This window comes from Oryx dammah, unplaced genomic scaffold (genome assembly GCF_014754425.2).
Source record: "Oryx dammah isolate SB20612 unplaced genomic scaffold, SCBI_Odam_1.1 HiC_scaffold_19, whole genome shotgun sequence".
Classification (NCBI taxonomy): Eukaryota; Metazoa; Chordata; class Mammalia; order Artiodactyla; family Bovidae; genus Oryx; species Oryx dammah.
Window position 1 is genome coordinate 45,273,342 of NW_024070203.1, and position 16,897 is coordinate 45,290,238.

Genomic DNA, 16,897 nt, shown 5'->3' on the forward strand with positions numbered 1-16,897 from the left:
AATGTGTTCTTCATGGCAGCAAGATTGTTTCATCCAATACTGAATGCATTAAACTGGGTATTTCCTCTTATTCTAAGTATCCAAGTTAATTTTAGTCACTTATATTTTTTACCTCTCCTAAATGCAGAATAGAAACAAATTTACCACTTGGAAATGCTTGCTTTGCTACTCATCAAATAACCACTTGCAGTCACTTTAGATTTTACGATTCTGCACATATTCCTTTAAAATAGGTCTTAGCAGCTGAAATTAGACGTCATTCAACTTTTAAATTTGGAACACTTTGTAAACCTTTCAAGAGAAATTCTTCTTTATTGACTTTATGAAATCCAGTCAGAGAATAATTTGAAATGAATATAATGGAAAGTCTTTCCCTAGGTGAATAGAAAGTCAAATGGAAACTTCTATAAAAGGACCGAATGACCCACAATACTTCAAAGTCTCTTGGAGTGACTGTAAGAAACTCAGTCTGAATGAAATTTGGAGAATGCTCTTCCTAATGACATCCTCCTATGAAGGTGTGAAAGGCAACATCTGAAAGATAAATCGCTGATGAAGTGCAGCTGATAGCACTCTTGCTTTCCTCTGTTGTAGGTGCTGACGGCCAGCCCCATCATCTGAGGGAGGTGAATTTGGCAAATGACATGCAGGTTCTCCGAGACAGAGTAATCACAGAAAATCGTCAAAGGTACTCAATATCAGATATTGATCTCTGTCTCTTTTTTTTTATTAATTGAGGTTTGTTTGTTTTGACTGCACTGTGTGGCATGTGGAATCTTAGTTCCCTGACCAGGGATCAAACTCACATCCCCTTTTTGGAAGCACAGAGTCTTAACCACTGGACAACCAGGCGAGTGCCTACTCAGTCATGACTGACTCTTTGCGATCCTGTAGACTGTAGCCTGCCAGGTCCCTCTGTCCATGGAATTTTCCAGGCAAGAATACTGAAATGGGTTGTCATTTCCTCTTCCAGGGGATCTTCCCAACCCAGGGATCAAACCTAAGTCTCTTGCCTCGCCTGCATTGGCACGCATATTCTTTACCACTGTGCCACCTGGGAAGCCCTCAGGGAAGTCCCAAATATTGATTTCTTGGTTAATTAAACCATGACACTAGCAATACCTGAGTACTCCGTGTCACTTGGAGAGGGTAGCATTTCATAGATGGAGAATTATCAGAAAATGAAGAGTTGATAATTCTGCTCTTCCCTATAGCACTCTCTTCCTTTTTGGCTGAAAAAGCTAAAAGGCAGAGTCACTGCATGATATTTTCTTCAGGAATGGCAAAAGAACCATCTGAAGAATCATGTTGGTTTATTAACATTTTATGAGCTATTCCAGAAGCTCAGGGGAATTCCAGGGGGTTGTTCGTGGCAGGTCTGCTATGCCCAGTCATCCACAATTTTGGCATGAAGACTGCAGGTGTCATCCATATTGTTCACAGCTTAACCTCATAGTTTCTCTCCTCGGTCAGAAACATTGGTGCCAAGAGTGTTGTGGGGCCAGGGCGAGCCACAGAGACCCACCTCAGCAATACAGCCTCGGTTGTGAAAACATTCTTAGGGGTGTTGACTCATATGAGTTTATACCACACCCCCTCCCCATGAGTTTTTCTCAAATGTCAACATTAAAAGTTGTTTCCACCCACAGTGAAAACTAACACCATGGAAACTGTTGAGCTCCTCTTGGTTTTTTCAGCTCGTCAAAATCATTGCCCTTTGCTTGATTTTCATTCTAATTCTTATGTTAACCTAGGTTGACCTGGAATAAGTCCTTTAATCACCAAAAAGCTTATGAACCTCACACAAGCAAAACAAAACAAAAATTTTCAAGTCTGACCTAAATTTCTGGTTTGTCTTTTGAGGGTTGATGTCTCCAGCTTTTCTTTCTAATACTTATGGAATTCAACATTTTGTCCTCATATTACAGATTGCAAGGAAAGAAGGGAAATAGCTGGAAACATATTGGGGGTGGGGGTGGACCAGGGTTGCTTCTTTGACATAGTCATGAGCACTGGCAGTTCTCTAATTCTCAGAGCTTTGTCTGCAGGTGGCCTGGGGTCTCACCAGTAATGGATTAGATTCCTGTTATTCACAAGCTAAATCAACAGTAGATGACAAGCTGAAATTTAGGTCTTCTTTACTTTGAAACTCCAAATGGGAGAGGAAAGTATTCCAAAGCAGACTGAAAATGATACCTGTTTAGGAATAAGCTCAATAAACAGTACAACTGTGACTTCTTAAATCTGCTTCATCATCTTGAGTCAGTTTACCGGAACTTTTTCTTGTGAACCTCTCATCCAATGTACCCATTTTTCTGTAGGAAAGAAAGAAGTTGTCCTTGGGTATCATGTCATTCAAAATTAACTATAGAAAAGGCTAGAAAACCCTTAATTCTAGAGGTCACCCTGTATCATCCCAAGAGGTCACTCAAGACCTGCTTTCTCAAAGCATCTTTCTGAGTTTCTCTTGGGCTATGAAGAGACCACTTTGCTGGGTTGCCATGTTGTTTATTATCTGGCCAATATTCTTTCAGGGCTTCCCTGGTGTTTCTGACAGTAAAGAATCTGCCTGCAAAGCAGGATTCGATCCTGGGTTTGATCCCTAGGTTGGGAAGATCTCCTGGAGAAGTACATGGCAACCGACTCCAATATTCTTGCCTGGAGAATCCCATGGACAGAGGAGCCTGGCAGGCTACAGTCCATGGGGTTTCAAAGAGTCGGACACAACTGAGCACTAAGCATACTATTCTTTCACACATTTCTCCCTTTAATGAGTCATTTCACCACTTTAAGTATTACATCCTTTCATTTCTCAGCCTGTCCTTATGATGAGAAAATAGAATGCATTTACTCTAATACTGGATGAAATCAGAATCACTTGCTCAAATTTAATACACATGACACTTATTTCCTAAAAATCTGCAGAACCCTGTTAGAGCCAACTCTAGTCTGCTGTTTTCATCTTTTGGACTGGAAAATTCAGGGTCTGACCAGCTGCCAGCTTCAGAGATCTCTGCCCCTCTTCCTCCATAATTTGAGCTGGATTAGATAGGTAGCTAAGTCCCTTCCCACTGCCACATCTGTATTCTCATAGCTGTAGTCCTCCCAGCTGGCAAATTTTGTAGAAAGAAATGGGTCCTTTCTGTGTAGGGACCATTTTAATGAGTCTTAAGTTTTCAAAATGCTGCCGTGTGCATTTTGACTGGCTTTCTGCTCATGTCATTGGGGTATAAAGTCCTTTCATTTGCTGTTTTTCCAGCTTTAAGAACTGCTTACCTGAAGCTCATTGAACTTGGCATCACCTCCAAAACACATAGCATAAGAAACAAAACCAGGAGATGTCATAAAGCAGATCTCAGAAGCTGGCCAAGCATCCCCTGGCTGTTTGTTTGCCAGAAGGTTCTCTCTTGTTCCAAGGAGAGATAGGTATAATAAGACATCGAAAGGACAATTAAATTTCACAGCTTGGGGGAGATTTTTGAGAGCTCTTGTCAAAAATGTTCACACCTGTGGAACAGGCTGTTATGTTTTGTGGAGCCTGGTATTCAGCTTGAAGTGCACCTGCCAAAATCTGAATGGCTGCTATTGTACCTTCTGGACTCAAAAACTGCACTGTCAGACGAGGTTTGGTGCACACAGATGGGATAGTTTAAAACAGCGACTATGTTGTTTGTAAGGAAATTAAGACCTTTCCTAGCCCTGTGGATGCTTTTTGGGGATGGAAAATGTTAAAAGCATGCCTTAGCTGTGTTGCCCTGGCACTTTATTATTTTTATTACCTTAATTATTTAAGTTATACTCAAATATCTTAATTTAAATTTGAGTATTTTTAAAAAATCGTCTGTAGACTGTAATAGTAAACAACATCTTTTCAAAGAATCAATTTCATATGTGGACCCTAAAAACCACTAACATTATTCTCATCTTGGTATCCGAGGGCGTGTAAATCTTGCTGCAGAGTATATAGAGCTGACGGCGCATGCTAAGAAGCAGACTCTTGTGACCACCCTTACCCTTAACATTTCTCATGAAAGAGGGCAATTTAGGACTCAAAATCTTAATGTCAGTTAAAATCGTGTATTTGTTGTAAAAACAATATAATTGCTACCTAATGGGAACTTTTTTTTTAAGTTAAGAAGCACACATGCTTAACCCAAACCCATAAATCTTTTCTAGGTGAATATATGCTAGGTGGAATCCTAGAAAATTGCAGCTAACTGGCTATTTTTTACGTACAAAAGCAGTAATTTTATATGGTACTACCTAGTGGTTTACATAGTTGGAAACTTGGAGGATGGACACTTTTACTCGGATTTTTTTTCGCCTACCTTTCTATCAAAACAGTGTCCAATTTCTGCATTGTCTTCATTTTTCATAGGTTAAATTTGTTTATCATCTTCCATTACACAGATGTGGGAAATAAGTTGTTTTTTTCTTTTTCCTTATAAAAGAAAATACTCAAAACATCACAATCAGTACCTTCTCTCCCATGGCCATTCAGTTTGTCTGCGTTCTTGTGCTCTTTTTGTTGGTCTGTTTTTGGCTGTAGGGTCTTTGTTGCTGCGCAGGCTTTTCTCTAGCAGCTGTGCACAGACTTACTTCGGTGGCTTCTCTTGTTGTGGAGCATGGACTTGAGCCCACTTGTTGTGGGCTCATGGGCTTCAGTAATTGTGGTACCTGGGCTCAGTAGTTGTGGCTCCCAGGCTCTAGAGTAGTTGTGGTGCATGGGCTTAGTTGCTCCACCACATGTGGAATCTTCCCAGACCAGGGATCAAACCCATGTCTCCTGCATTGGCAGGTGAATCTTTACCACTGAGCCACCAGGGAAGCCCTCCTCATGCTGGTTTGTAAAACAGGGTCGTCTCCCGCATCATCCATCCATCCATCTGAATTAAAATACTTTCACATATGAGTCTTTCAATACAAATCTAAGTGATAAAGGAAGTGTTAGTTCATGCAAGTATACAAACGCACACACATGGTATGTATGTAGTTAAATGAATCTGTTTAGACAATATACCCTCCAAGTCAATGAACTTGTACTTAAAGAAAACCCAACTCAGAGTCAGACACGATTTAACAACTATCTAACAAGTAGTAACAACAACTCCAGTGGGACAAGAAACGTTGCGCCCATCAGGCTGTGCCACCTTCACCTGGCTCCTCTGTTCTCATCTGACTAGGACCCGGCAGATGACCCTCTCAGTCTACTCTGACTGCCATCAGACTCGTGCTTTGTCTCCCGTATCCGAGAAGCAAAACTCTAGCAGTGTTGACCCACCAGAGGAAACCCTTTGCTCTTGCCCTAATGACACATTCCAGCAGGAAGTTCAGAGGAAAATAACAATTCCGGTGAAGATGAGGAATGGGGAATGGGAGGGGGGGAAGCAGCTTAATTATGATGAGCCTGGGGACTGGGGGCTGGGAATAGTCACAAGTGGAGATCAAGAAAAATAATGGGATGATGTCATTCTTTACGAGGACACTCACTGAAATGAAATCAGGTCGCACACAATGATCTGTTCTCTGCCCAGATGCATTGTGTTAACAAGAGATTACTTTGTGGTCATGCTTCTTAGGAGGGGTCTATGGACCCTGTTCACGTTAAGATCTTCCCCAAGACATCTTTAAAACAGATAAGAAGGGCAGAACCATTTCATCCAGTGCTGAAAAATGGCCCACACTAGGTTTACAGCATTTTTTAAGACCACTGAGTTTAGGACAGAGTGTCCGAGTTCTTATAACATAGTGAATTTCAAGAAGCAGAGCGTAACGACATGGCTTGGTATCAAGCCAAAGATCTTAAACTGGTGCCCTTTTTGGTAGGATAATTCTGAAGTTAAAATGGAATATATTTCTCAGTAGAAAGTTGGCACTTCCTGAAAAGAAATACTGCCTTGTACCATGGTAAGACATTTTTAGGACTGATTAATTCTGCTTGCAGAGGAAGCATTTGATCTGTGTCGATCTTGAGTTCCTAGTACCCCTGATGGCGGATATATTCAATTTTAAGTTCCTTCTCTCAATGGTGTCCTGATTTCACCTCATTCATCTGCTTAGATTTCACAAGAATACATCACAATTACAAATGAAGGTTAGATTTTCTAGGAAGTTAGCCCTGGAATAGTTAGTTACATGATAGGTTCAAATCCTGTTATTAAGATTCTGTTGTATTGCATTAACAGGCTTCATACAAATAAGTCATTGTCTGAAACCTTTTTAAAAGGATATTTTTGCTGCATGAGTCTTTGCAATAGAACTGAAACCTTGCAGCCTTTTTACACTGTCATCTGTGGTTTAGAGTATCTGTAAAACTGAAGGTTCGATTTTGGTAAACCACTGGTATTCAGGTGCTTGTTTGTATCTAGGGACAAGGTCTTTCTCTCTCTTATAGAGTATACAGAGATGTAAAAGTAAAATTGGGTTAAAGTGGGAATTAGTGTTTGTCATATGACTTTGCTCACTGACAACTAGAGAACTTGTGTGGTAAGTTAGGGCAGAGGTGAGGTGATGATGTACATGTCACAAAAGTATGTGAAAACTGTTGCAGATTGTGGCTATCATGCAAAGCGCATGTTTTGAAAGAATCCTATTCTGAGCAGATTTTGACATGAACTGCAGTGATTCCTGCTAACCTTATTGTTGACTGCCCGGTAATTAGGCTATGGGGCTTTCCTGATAGCTCAGCCATTAAGAATACACCTGCAATGCAGGAGACCGAGGAGATGAGGTTTTGATCCTTGGGTCAAGAAGATCCCTTGAAGGAGGAAATAACAACCCACTCCAGTATTCTTCCCTGAAAATCTCATGAACAGAGAGCCTGGCATGCTACAGTTCATGGGGACACAGAGTCAGACATGACTAAGCAACTGAGCACAATTAGGCTCTAGGATCTTTGAGGGAAAATAATTATTTAAAGATTTTTAAAATAACCAAAATATTCCCCCCAAAAATATTTTCAGCCCCATCAGGAGTTCCCAAGTTTTCAAGACAGTGTTTTATTTTATTTTTGTTCAAGTTGGCATTAAAAAAATCTGAGGCCATGATCAAAAGTTGACAATGGCAGCTAAATAAGGCAAGTGTTTAAGGCAAGTGGATTTCTTTGTAAGAAAATACACTGCTTACAAAGAAAGTCAATTAGGTGTAGCTACTTACAATGTAATTTACCATAAAATTAATTTTAAAATTATTTACTTTTACGGTTTTACCAAGAAAAGATTGGATGTATTTTCCGCATTAAAATTTGTTTATTCTACTCTGTATGACTGTCTCTAGACCCACCTAATAGTGCCAATAGTAAAGGACACTATTTCATTCCTCCTTATGACTGAGTAGTATTCCATTGTATATATGTACCACGTCTTTATCCATTCCTGTGCTGATGGATATTTAGGTTGCTTCCATGTCCTGGCTGTTGTAAACAGTGCTGCAGTGAACATTGGTATATCTTTTGGAATTATGGTTTTCTCCGAATATATGCCCAGAAGTGGGATTATTGGCTCATATGGTAGTTCTGTTTTTAGTTTTTTAAGAAACCTGCATATTGCTCTCCATAGTTCCTGTATCAGTTTACATTCCTATTAACAATGTAGGAGAGGTCCCTTTTCTCCACACCCTCTGCAGCATTTACTGTTTATAGACTTTTTCATGATGGCCATTCTGATTGGTATGAGATGGTACTTCATTGTAGTGTTGATTTGCATTTTCTTATAATTTGTGATGTTGAGCATCTTTTCACATGCCTTTTGGCCATCTGTATTCCTCTTTGGAGAAATGTCTGTCTAGGTCTTCTGCCCGTTTTTGATTGGATTATTTTCTTGCTATGGAGTTATATGAGGTAAGAATGCCCTAACAGAGTTAAACCCATCCTACACTATTCATAGGCATCTGATCTGGCCAGCCATGATGGAACTCAGCAATGGACAGGAGCCATGGGAGCAGCCAGTTAGCATATCAGTGTTGTCCTGGAAGAGGTATGGATAGTCTATGGATATCCAAAGAATCCTGGCCTACACTGAGGGTTGATTGCAATTTTTGTTTACTCTGTAATTTTCTACACAATTAGAATATGCTTGTCTCCCTTCCCTCCATGGGCTGTTGTAAATATAAGATAAAAGACGTAAAAGTACCTTTGGAGGGAACAGATGTTTGGAGCCACTCAAACACGACCTATTACTGTTGGATTAAAAGTCTAAGATATTGCGTGGTATTCATTAGTTCCCATCAGACTGTTCTTTCCCAGCACCTTATTTCTCCCCCCTTATTCTTTTAGTTTTATATCTCTTCCAGTAAACTAATCCCAATGTGTATTTTGATGGCTGGCAAAAATTCAAAAATGCTTTGCATACACAGGAGGCTATAGAATCACTCAGATTATAACTACATATTCGGTGCATTTAAAAGAAACGCTTCAAAATGAAATACCTTTACTGGTTGAAGCATTAAAAATAGGAGTGAAAAGATTAGCTCCTACTATATTATACACTTAAAGCTGTTGGAATTCAGGTTAGGAAAAAGATGTGCAAGGTTAACTCGCTGGGAATGGGGGCTGTTGCTTGCAATATCTTGTTGACTGGCTCCTTTTGCATGAAAATGGATTAAGAAATTACCATCATCTGCATCCCCTAGACAGAGGTCAGAGAGGAAAAAATTACATCCTTCTGCCCTTTGTCAGTGCTTGTCACAAGACCGCCTTTTTCTTAGGGAAATACTCCATTTTCTGGTTGCTTTTCCACCCCAAGCACTGACTTATAGAGCAATTTCTTTCAAATGTCAGTACAGTGTCAGTTTAGTAGTTTGTGGAGAAATATCAATAACCTCAGATATGCAGATGACACCACCCTTATGGCAGAAAGTGAAGAGGAACTAAAAAGCCTCTTGATGAAAGTGAAAGAGGAGAATGAAAAAGTTGGCTTAAAGCTCAACATTCAGAAAACGAAGATCATGGCATCTGGTCCCATCACTTCATGGGAAATAGATGGGAAAACAGTAAACAGTGTCAGACTTTATTTTGGGGGGCTCCAAAATCACTGTGGATAGTGACTGCAGCCATGAAATTAAAAGACGCTTACTCCTTGGAAGGAAAGTTATGACCAACCTAGATAGCATATTGAAAAGCAGAGACATTACTTTGCCAACAAAGGTCTGTCTAGTCAAGGCTATGGTTTTTCCAGTGGTCATGTATGGCTGTGAGAGTTGGACTGTGAAGAAGGCTGAGTGCCGAAGAATTGATGCTTTTGAAGTGTGGTGTTGGAGAAGACTCTTGAGAGTCCCTTGGACTGCAAGGAGATCCAACCAGTCCATTCTGAAGGAGATCAGCCCTGGGATTTCTTTGGAAGGAATGATGCTAAAGTTGAAACTCCAATACTTTGGCCACCTGATGCGAAGAGTTGACTCATTGGAAAAGACTCTGATGCTGGGAGGGATTGGGGGCAGGAGGAAAATTGGATGACAGAGGATGAGATGGCTGGATGGCATCACCGACTCGATGGATGTGAGTTTGAGTGAACTCCGGGAGTTGGTGATGGACAGAGAGGCCTGGCGTACTGCGATTCATGGGGTCGCAAAGAGCTAGACACGACTGAAGGGCTGAAACGTCACTTCTAAGTGAAAGGAAAGGAATGTAACTTACATTTCTAATTGGAAATCCATCTTACTATAAAAGACTTTCTCTCTAACTGGAGAAATACTAGGACAGGCTTTGTATGATACAACTTGTGTCTGGATGTAGGAATATACACTCAGAAGGTGTGTGGAAGTCTCATTAAAGATTTCTCTCTGAAAGCTTAATACAATACCTGTACCAGAGATTGTACGTGAGAAATACCTGTATCTGGAAGAATATAGAATTTTTTATGGAGGTCTCTTAAAAATCTATGATGCTTAAAATTTCTGGACATGGGAAATTTCCTATAATTAGAATTGTTGTTGTTTAGTCGCTAACTCATTTCTGACTCTTTACAACTCCGTGAATGGGAGGCCTGCCAGTCTCCTCTGTCCATGGGATTTTCCAGGCAAGAATACTGGAATGGGTTGCCATTTCCACCTCCAGGAGATCTTCCTGACCCAGGGATCGAACCTACATCTCCTGCATTGCAGGTGGATTCTTTACTGCTGAGCCACTGGGGAAGCCCATAATTAGAATAATGTTACCTAATTAGTTAAATTGTCCCTAAAATCATGCAGGTGAACTAGAGATCAAATTGCCAACATCCGTTGGATCCTAAAAAAGCAAGAGAATTCCAAAAGAAACATCTACTTCTGCTTCATTGACTATGGTAAACCCTTTGACTGTGTGGATCACAACTGTGGAAAATCCTGAAGGGGGAATACCAGACCATCTTAACTGCCTCCTGTGAAAGCTGTATGCACATTAAGAAGCAACAGTTAGAACCGGACATAAACAACGGACTGCTTCCAAATTGGGAAAGGAGTACTTCAAGGCTATATATTGTATTGTCACCCTGCTTATTTAACTTCTATGCAGAGTACATCATGAGAAATGCCAGGCTGGATGAAGCACAAGCTGGAATCAAGATTGCCGAGAGAAATATCAATAACCTCAGATATGCAGATGACACCACCCTTATGGCAGAAAGGAAAGAGGAACTAAAGAGCCTCTTGATGAAAATGAACGAGGCGAGTGAAAAAGCTGGCCTAAAATTCAACATTAAAAAAACAAAGATCATGACATCCGGTCCCATCACTTCATGGCAAATAGATGAGGAACAATGGAAACAGTGACAGACTTTACTTTTTTGGGCTCCAGAATCACTGCAAATGGTGACTGCAGCCATGAAATTAAAAGACGCTTGCTCCTTGGAAGAAAAGTTATGGACAACTTAGACAGCATAATAAAAAGCAGAGATATTACTTTGCCAATAAAGGTCCATCTAGTCAAAACTATGGTTTTTCCAGTAGTTATATATGGATGTGAGAGTTGGACCATAAAGAAGGCTGAGCACTGAAGAACTGATGCTTTTGAACTGTGGTATTGGAGAAGACTCTTGAGAGTCCCTTTGATAGCAAAGAGATCAAACCAGTCAATCCTAAAGGAAATCAATCCTGACTATTCATTGGAAGGACTAATGCTGAAGCTGAAGAGCTGACTCATTTGAAAAGACCCTGATCCTGGGAAATATTGAAGGCAAGAGGAGAAGGGGCAACAGAGGATGAGATGGTTGGATGGCATCACCAACTCAATGGATATGAGTTTGAGCAAGCTTCTGGAGATGGAGAAGAACAGGGAAGCCTGGTGTGCTGCAGTCCATGGAGTCACAAAGAGTCAGTCACAACTGAGCAACTGAAAAACAACTACAATTCAGAAATATTCCAGTCTTACACACACACACACACACATATGCATGTATACAAAGCACAATACTGATAATTTATTCCTACTCTATAGGTCAACTCAGGGTTCATACAATATTGCTGTTATCAAAACAACAGACTTTTAATCCTTGATCACATTTTATCCAAACGATTCTTAAAATTCCCTTTTGTTTCTGACTGTATGTCTGGTTCCCTTCAATGAAAGGTTGCAGTTTTGTAGGTCAAGAAACTCAGCTATGAATGCGATGTTGGTTCATTCTTTCAGTTACTTTCTGCAAGTCTACATTTTCATCTTTGTGCTTTGATTACACAGCCTACCAGATGGAAATAATAATTTTATCTGAAAAACCCCAGTGTGGGACAGATTGAAGGCAAAAGTAGAAGGAGGCATCAGAGGATGAGATGGTTAGAGAGCATCACCCATTCAGTGGACCTGAATTTGAGCAAACTCTGGGAGATAGTGAAGGACAGAGAAGCCTGGTGTGCTGCAGTCCATGAGGTTGCAAAGAGTTGGACATGACTTAGTGACTGAACAACAGCAACAGCGTGAATGTGAAGGAGCCCTTAAATTCTAAGATAGGATAACAAAAGCTGGTTCACTGTTGAGGGACATTTTTTTCAAAATGATTGTACTTGTTTAAAGCCGGAGTGAGATTATGTTTAGAGAGCAGTGATTTAAGTTTGTGGTTCCAGAACTGTTCAAAACTGAAGATTTTCTTTCTTAGTTTTTCTCCAACATTTCCCTCCTTGATTTACATTCCTCAGTTAAGAATTTAATGTGAACCTTTGCCAAAGCCTCAGGTTCCACCTGATTTGGGGTTGAAACCACATGAAGCCACTGAATTTTGCATAGTTTCCATTTGAAATGATGTATCAGCTTAGTTTCTCTTTCTCTATGAGCCAGGCTTACAGGAAACTTGGCCAGGCTTTTGATAAACCTGTTTGGAGTTTTGATTTTTATATCAGACCCTAAAATAAGTCCACTCACCTTGTTCCATCTTCCAAAAAGCTATTATAACATCCCCAGGTCTGTACGGTAGTTCCTAGTGATCGAAGCACAGTTACATTTGTTTTAGTATAACATGGGGAGAATTTCCCAGCTACTTAGAACCCACTCTGATTGGGAAACCAGTTAAACTCTGTAACAGAAGCTCTTACTGTCAGGCATAACACTTTAGGGAAAGAATTTTTTCCAAAGTCTCAACAAAAGGGTTTTCACGTAAATAGCTCAGTTCGACGAGGTTAATTCACTTTTGTTGTTGTTGTTGTTCCTTCCTCCACTTGTGCATTCCTTCATTCAACAATTATTCATCAGCAGCTGCCCCACAACATGCCAAGCCTCTAGGTACTTGGGATTCTTAGTGGCCAACAAAGTATTTAGACATTTGTGGATCTCAAGTTTTAGTGACAGAATAGAGAAAATAAAATGAAGCATAATATATAGATCAAATATATATAGTATATTAGAAAGTAGTGAGTACTAGGAAATAAAAGAGAAGTTGAGTAAGAATTATAGTCAGAGTTGGTAACAATGTTAAGGAGGGTTCATAAGGAAAACTCTATTGAGATGCAAGATTAGAATAAGACTTGAAAGTGGTGAGGAAGTAACAGCCAGATATCTTTTTTTTTTTTTGTCATTTGGCTACACCATGCAACATGTGGGGTCTTAGTGCCCTGACCAGGGATTGAACTTGTGGCCCCTGCATTGGAATTGCAGAGTCATAACCACTGGACCTCCAAGTAAGTCCCAGCAACCAAATATTTTGAGGAAGAGAATTCCATACAGAGAAAATAGCTACAGCAGAAGTCCCAAGATATGTACACATTAGAGGAATCACACGATGGCAGAAATAGAGTGAGGAAACAGAGAGTGGTTTAAAAAAAAAAAAAAATGAGGTCAACCAGTCACAATAGGCCACATGTGACCTGTGAACCATGAGAAGGATTTTGGCTATTTCCCGGGATGAAAGGGAAGTCACTGCAGGATTTTGTACAAAGGGACAGTACATTCTGATTTCTATTTAAAAACCTCTCTGTATCTGTCATGTTGAGAATAGCCTACAGATGGGCAAAGGTAAAAAGAGACTGATTACAAGGCTACTTTAAGAGATAAGAGTGCTTCTGATTTGATGATAGCCAGGGAAGTAGTAAAAAGTAATCAGATGCTAGCTATCTTCGGGGGTGGGTGGGGAAGAAAAGAAAAAAGAATCAAGGATGCTTCAAAAGTTTTGGCTGAAGTAACTGAAAGGATGGAGTTGTTCATTGAAATTAGAAAGGCTACAGTCAGAAGAGTTCTGGGGAGGAAGATCAGGGTTCACTTTTGGAAATCAAGTTCAAAGTGTCTATTAGACCTCCAAGTGGAGAAATTGTTGAGTCAGCAGGCATTTGGATTTATGGGTCTGTATTTGGGAATAGAGGTTTGCATTTGGAAATCATTAGCATTGCATCAACAAAGATGTGAGTATAGACTGAGGAAAGAAGGAAAGACTAGCCTCTGGTATTCCAACATTAAGAGGTCAAAAAGAAGAGGAGAGATTAACAGAAGATACTGAAGAGGAACCCAGGGAAATGAGGGAAGAAAAAGGATGGAGGAGTTTTCAGTTTTTTGGAAACTGAATTAAAACAGTGTTTCAAGGAGGAGAGTGAATAACTAGTTGTCTGGTAGATCCAGCATGATGAGAATTGAGAGCTGATGGTTGGATTTGTCTCCTGGGCAGTCATTAGCGACAAGTCTGAGAGCAACTTTGGTGAAGCAGAGGGAGAGAAAGTCTGATGGCAGTGGACATAAGAGAGAATAGGGAAGTGAAATTAAGACAGAAATATGGTGCCTTTTCCAAGGAGTTTGCTGCAAGCAGAGCAAAGAAATGTGGGGCATCAGCCAATGCCAGATCAAGAAGTCAAGAAGGTTTGTAAAAGATGGGAGAAAGAAGCATGTTTCTATGCTGATGGGAAGGATGGAATTTGGGAAGGAAGATTGATGATCTTAATGAAAGAGAGGAGGGTTGCTGGAGCTAAGATTTTTTGAATAGGCGAAAGAAGTAGAACCAGTACACAGGTGTTGAATTGGCTTCAGACAGTGAAAGCATGGATGACTCATCTATTCTAGGAGATGATAAGGCAGGATATTGGAGCAGACAAACTGGCAGGTGAGCCTGCCTGGGGAGTGGAATGGGAGGAAACCTGTGGAAGTTCTCTTCCAGTTGCTTCTATTGCTTCAGTGAAGTTTGAACCAAGGGTATCTGCTTGGGTGATGGGAGAGGAGTGTTGAGGATGCAAGGAGAGGCAAGGTGACATCTTAGAGAATGGAAGGGTGGTTGGACTAGGAGGGTCCAGTGTGGTTGTCCAGCCGGACTTAGGCCCATTTTTTGTTTAGTGACACATGTGCAGTTGAGGAGCGGGCAGGGAGTTGGATGTCACAGGGGTCATGGTGCACCAACAAGGATGGCAGAGTGAGGGAGGAGGAAGTGGGTCAAGATCACAAAGACTCAATATCATGACTGTGTAAAATGACCTTGACCTGGTCAGGAGGGAAGTGAGGATGTCAAGAGAGGAAGGGCTGGCCCAAAGTGATTGGATCAAAGGACTGAATAGCCCTGCCACCGGGTCAGAGAATGGGCTTCCCTGGTGGCTCAGAGGTTAAAGCGTCTGCCTCCAATGCAGGAGACCTGGGTTCGATCCCTGGGTCGGGAAGATCCCCTGGAGAAGGAAATGGCAACCCACTCCAGTATTCTTGCCTGGAGAATCCCATGGATGGAGGAGCCTGTTAGGCTACAGTCCATGGGGTCTCAAAGAGTCAGACACGACTGAGCGACTTCACCTTCACCTTCGGGTCAGAGAATTGTTGGGGTTGAAATTGTGGAAAGATGACAGATGTCCAAGGGCAGCAGGTGTGAAATTGAGATGACAGGAAGTACTGGTACTGCTAAGGGCTGGGGATTGACTACATTGGCCCCAGGAGTAGCTAGGGTAGAGGGAAGGTGGTCCAGAAGGGTAGAGACTATGGAGCTGATAAACTCACATCACAAACTTTGAAATTTCCAAGAGTTCAGAGAGTATAATAGTGGAGGAGGGGTGGGGCAGGTGAGAGTGCAGCAGAAACTGAAAATCACTTAGAAATGAGGAGAAATGTCCTGGGCTCAATCTATGGAATAATAAGCTATATAATTTAATAACATGAGCTAAAATTTTTCATGCCTGAGTGTCTAACTGTTTATGACCCCGTGGACAGAAAAGCCTCGTGGGCTAGATTCTCCAGGCAAGAATACTGGAGTGGGTTGCCATGCTCTTCTCCAGGGGATCTTCCTGACCCAGGGACTGAACCCATGTCTTTTAAGTCTCATGCATTGGCAAGCAGATTCTTTACCACTAGCACCCCCTGGGAAGTCTATAAGATGAGAAATAAGAAAGCACACAGATATAAGGGGGAAGAGAGAGATGCAGACCAGCTAGTGGTGGGCTGGCAGATGTTAAGAAAGATTTGCATTCGGTTTTCTAATTTTCAACTTTCTGATTATTAAAAGATAGCATAGTTAGCCACAAACCTGGATAAATCATTGCATTTCATACATAGTAACATTTTACCAGAAGGAATTTTTTCACTTTCCTCTGCTAGAAACTATCAAGATGCCCAGTAACTTGCTGCTTCTTGTTTTACAGTGAAATAAACAGAAAAGTCCTTACAAGGGTGTTAAACAAAAGAAGCACATAAAAGGAATCCAATTTAAGCATAGATCTAGGCTTGCTTTGTCATTGCTGTTGTTTTAATCGTTAAGTCATGTTGAACTCTTTTGTGACCCCATGGACTGTAGCTTGCCTTTCTCCTCTGTCCATGGGATTGTCCAGGCAAGAATACTGGAGTGGGCTGCCATTTCCTTCACCATAAAGGCTTGCTTTATGGCAATAACAAACCAAGTATCTTCTCTGGGAAAAAGAGCTGAAATCTCTGAAGAACAGTGGATGGTGCTTTATATGTATCAGTTCAGTTCAGTTCATTTGCTCAGTTGTGTCCGACTCTTTGCGACCCCATGAATTGCAGCACGCCAGGCCTCCCTGTCCATCACCAACTCCCGGAGATCACTCAGACTCGCGTCCATCGAGTCCGTGATGCCATCCAGCCATCTCATCCTCTGTCGTCCCCTTCTCCTCCTGCCCCCAATCCCTCCCAGCATCAGAGTCTTTTCCAATGAGTCAACTCTTCGCATGAGGTGCCCAAAGTACTGGAGTTTCAGCTTTAGCATCGTTCCTTCCAAAGAACACCCAGGACTGATCTCCTTCAGAATGGACTGGTTGGATCTCCTTGCAGTCCAAGGGACTCTCAAGAGTCTTCTCCAACACCACAGTTCAAAAGCATCAATTCTTCGGCACTCAGGTTTCTTCACAGTCCAACTCTCACATCCATACATGACAAGTGGAAAAACCATAGCCTTGACTAGATGGACGTTTGTTGGCAAAGTAATCTCTCTGCTTTTTAATATGCTATCTATGCTAAATATTAAATTTATATTTAAATATAAATATTTAATATTTATATGTATAGTGGTGGCTTTATCACCCCTGTTTTGTG

The 16,897-nt window shown here is 41.0% G+C and overlaps 1 protein-coding gene across 2 annotated transcripts in view; it reads left to right on the forward strand.

The window, feature by feature from the left end:
- The window catches only part of SULF1 (sulfatase 1), a 195,143-nt gene that overhangs the window by 42,526 nt on the left and 135,720 nt on the right, over window positions 1-16,897 (forward strand). For both annotated transcript variants that reach the window (XM_040261350.1, XM_040261351.1), the window contains exon 2: window positions 595-688. The gene's annotated coding sequence lies outside the window, so the exon portion shown is untranslated. The remainder of the gene's footprint in view (window positions 1-594; window positions 689-16,897) is intronic.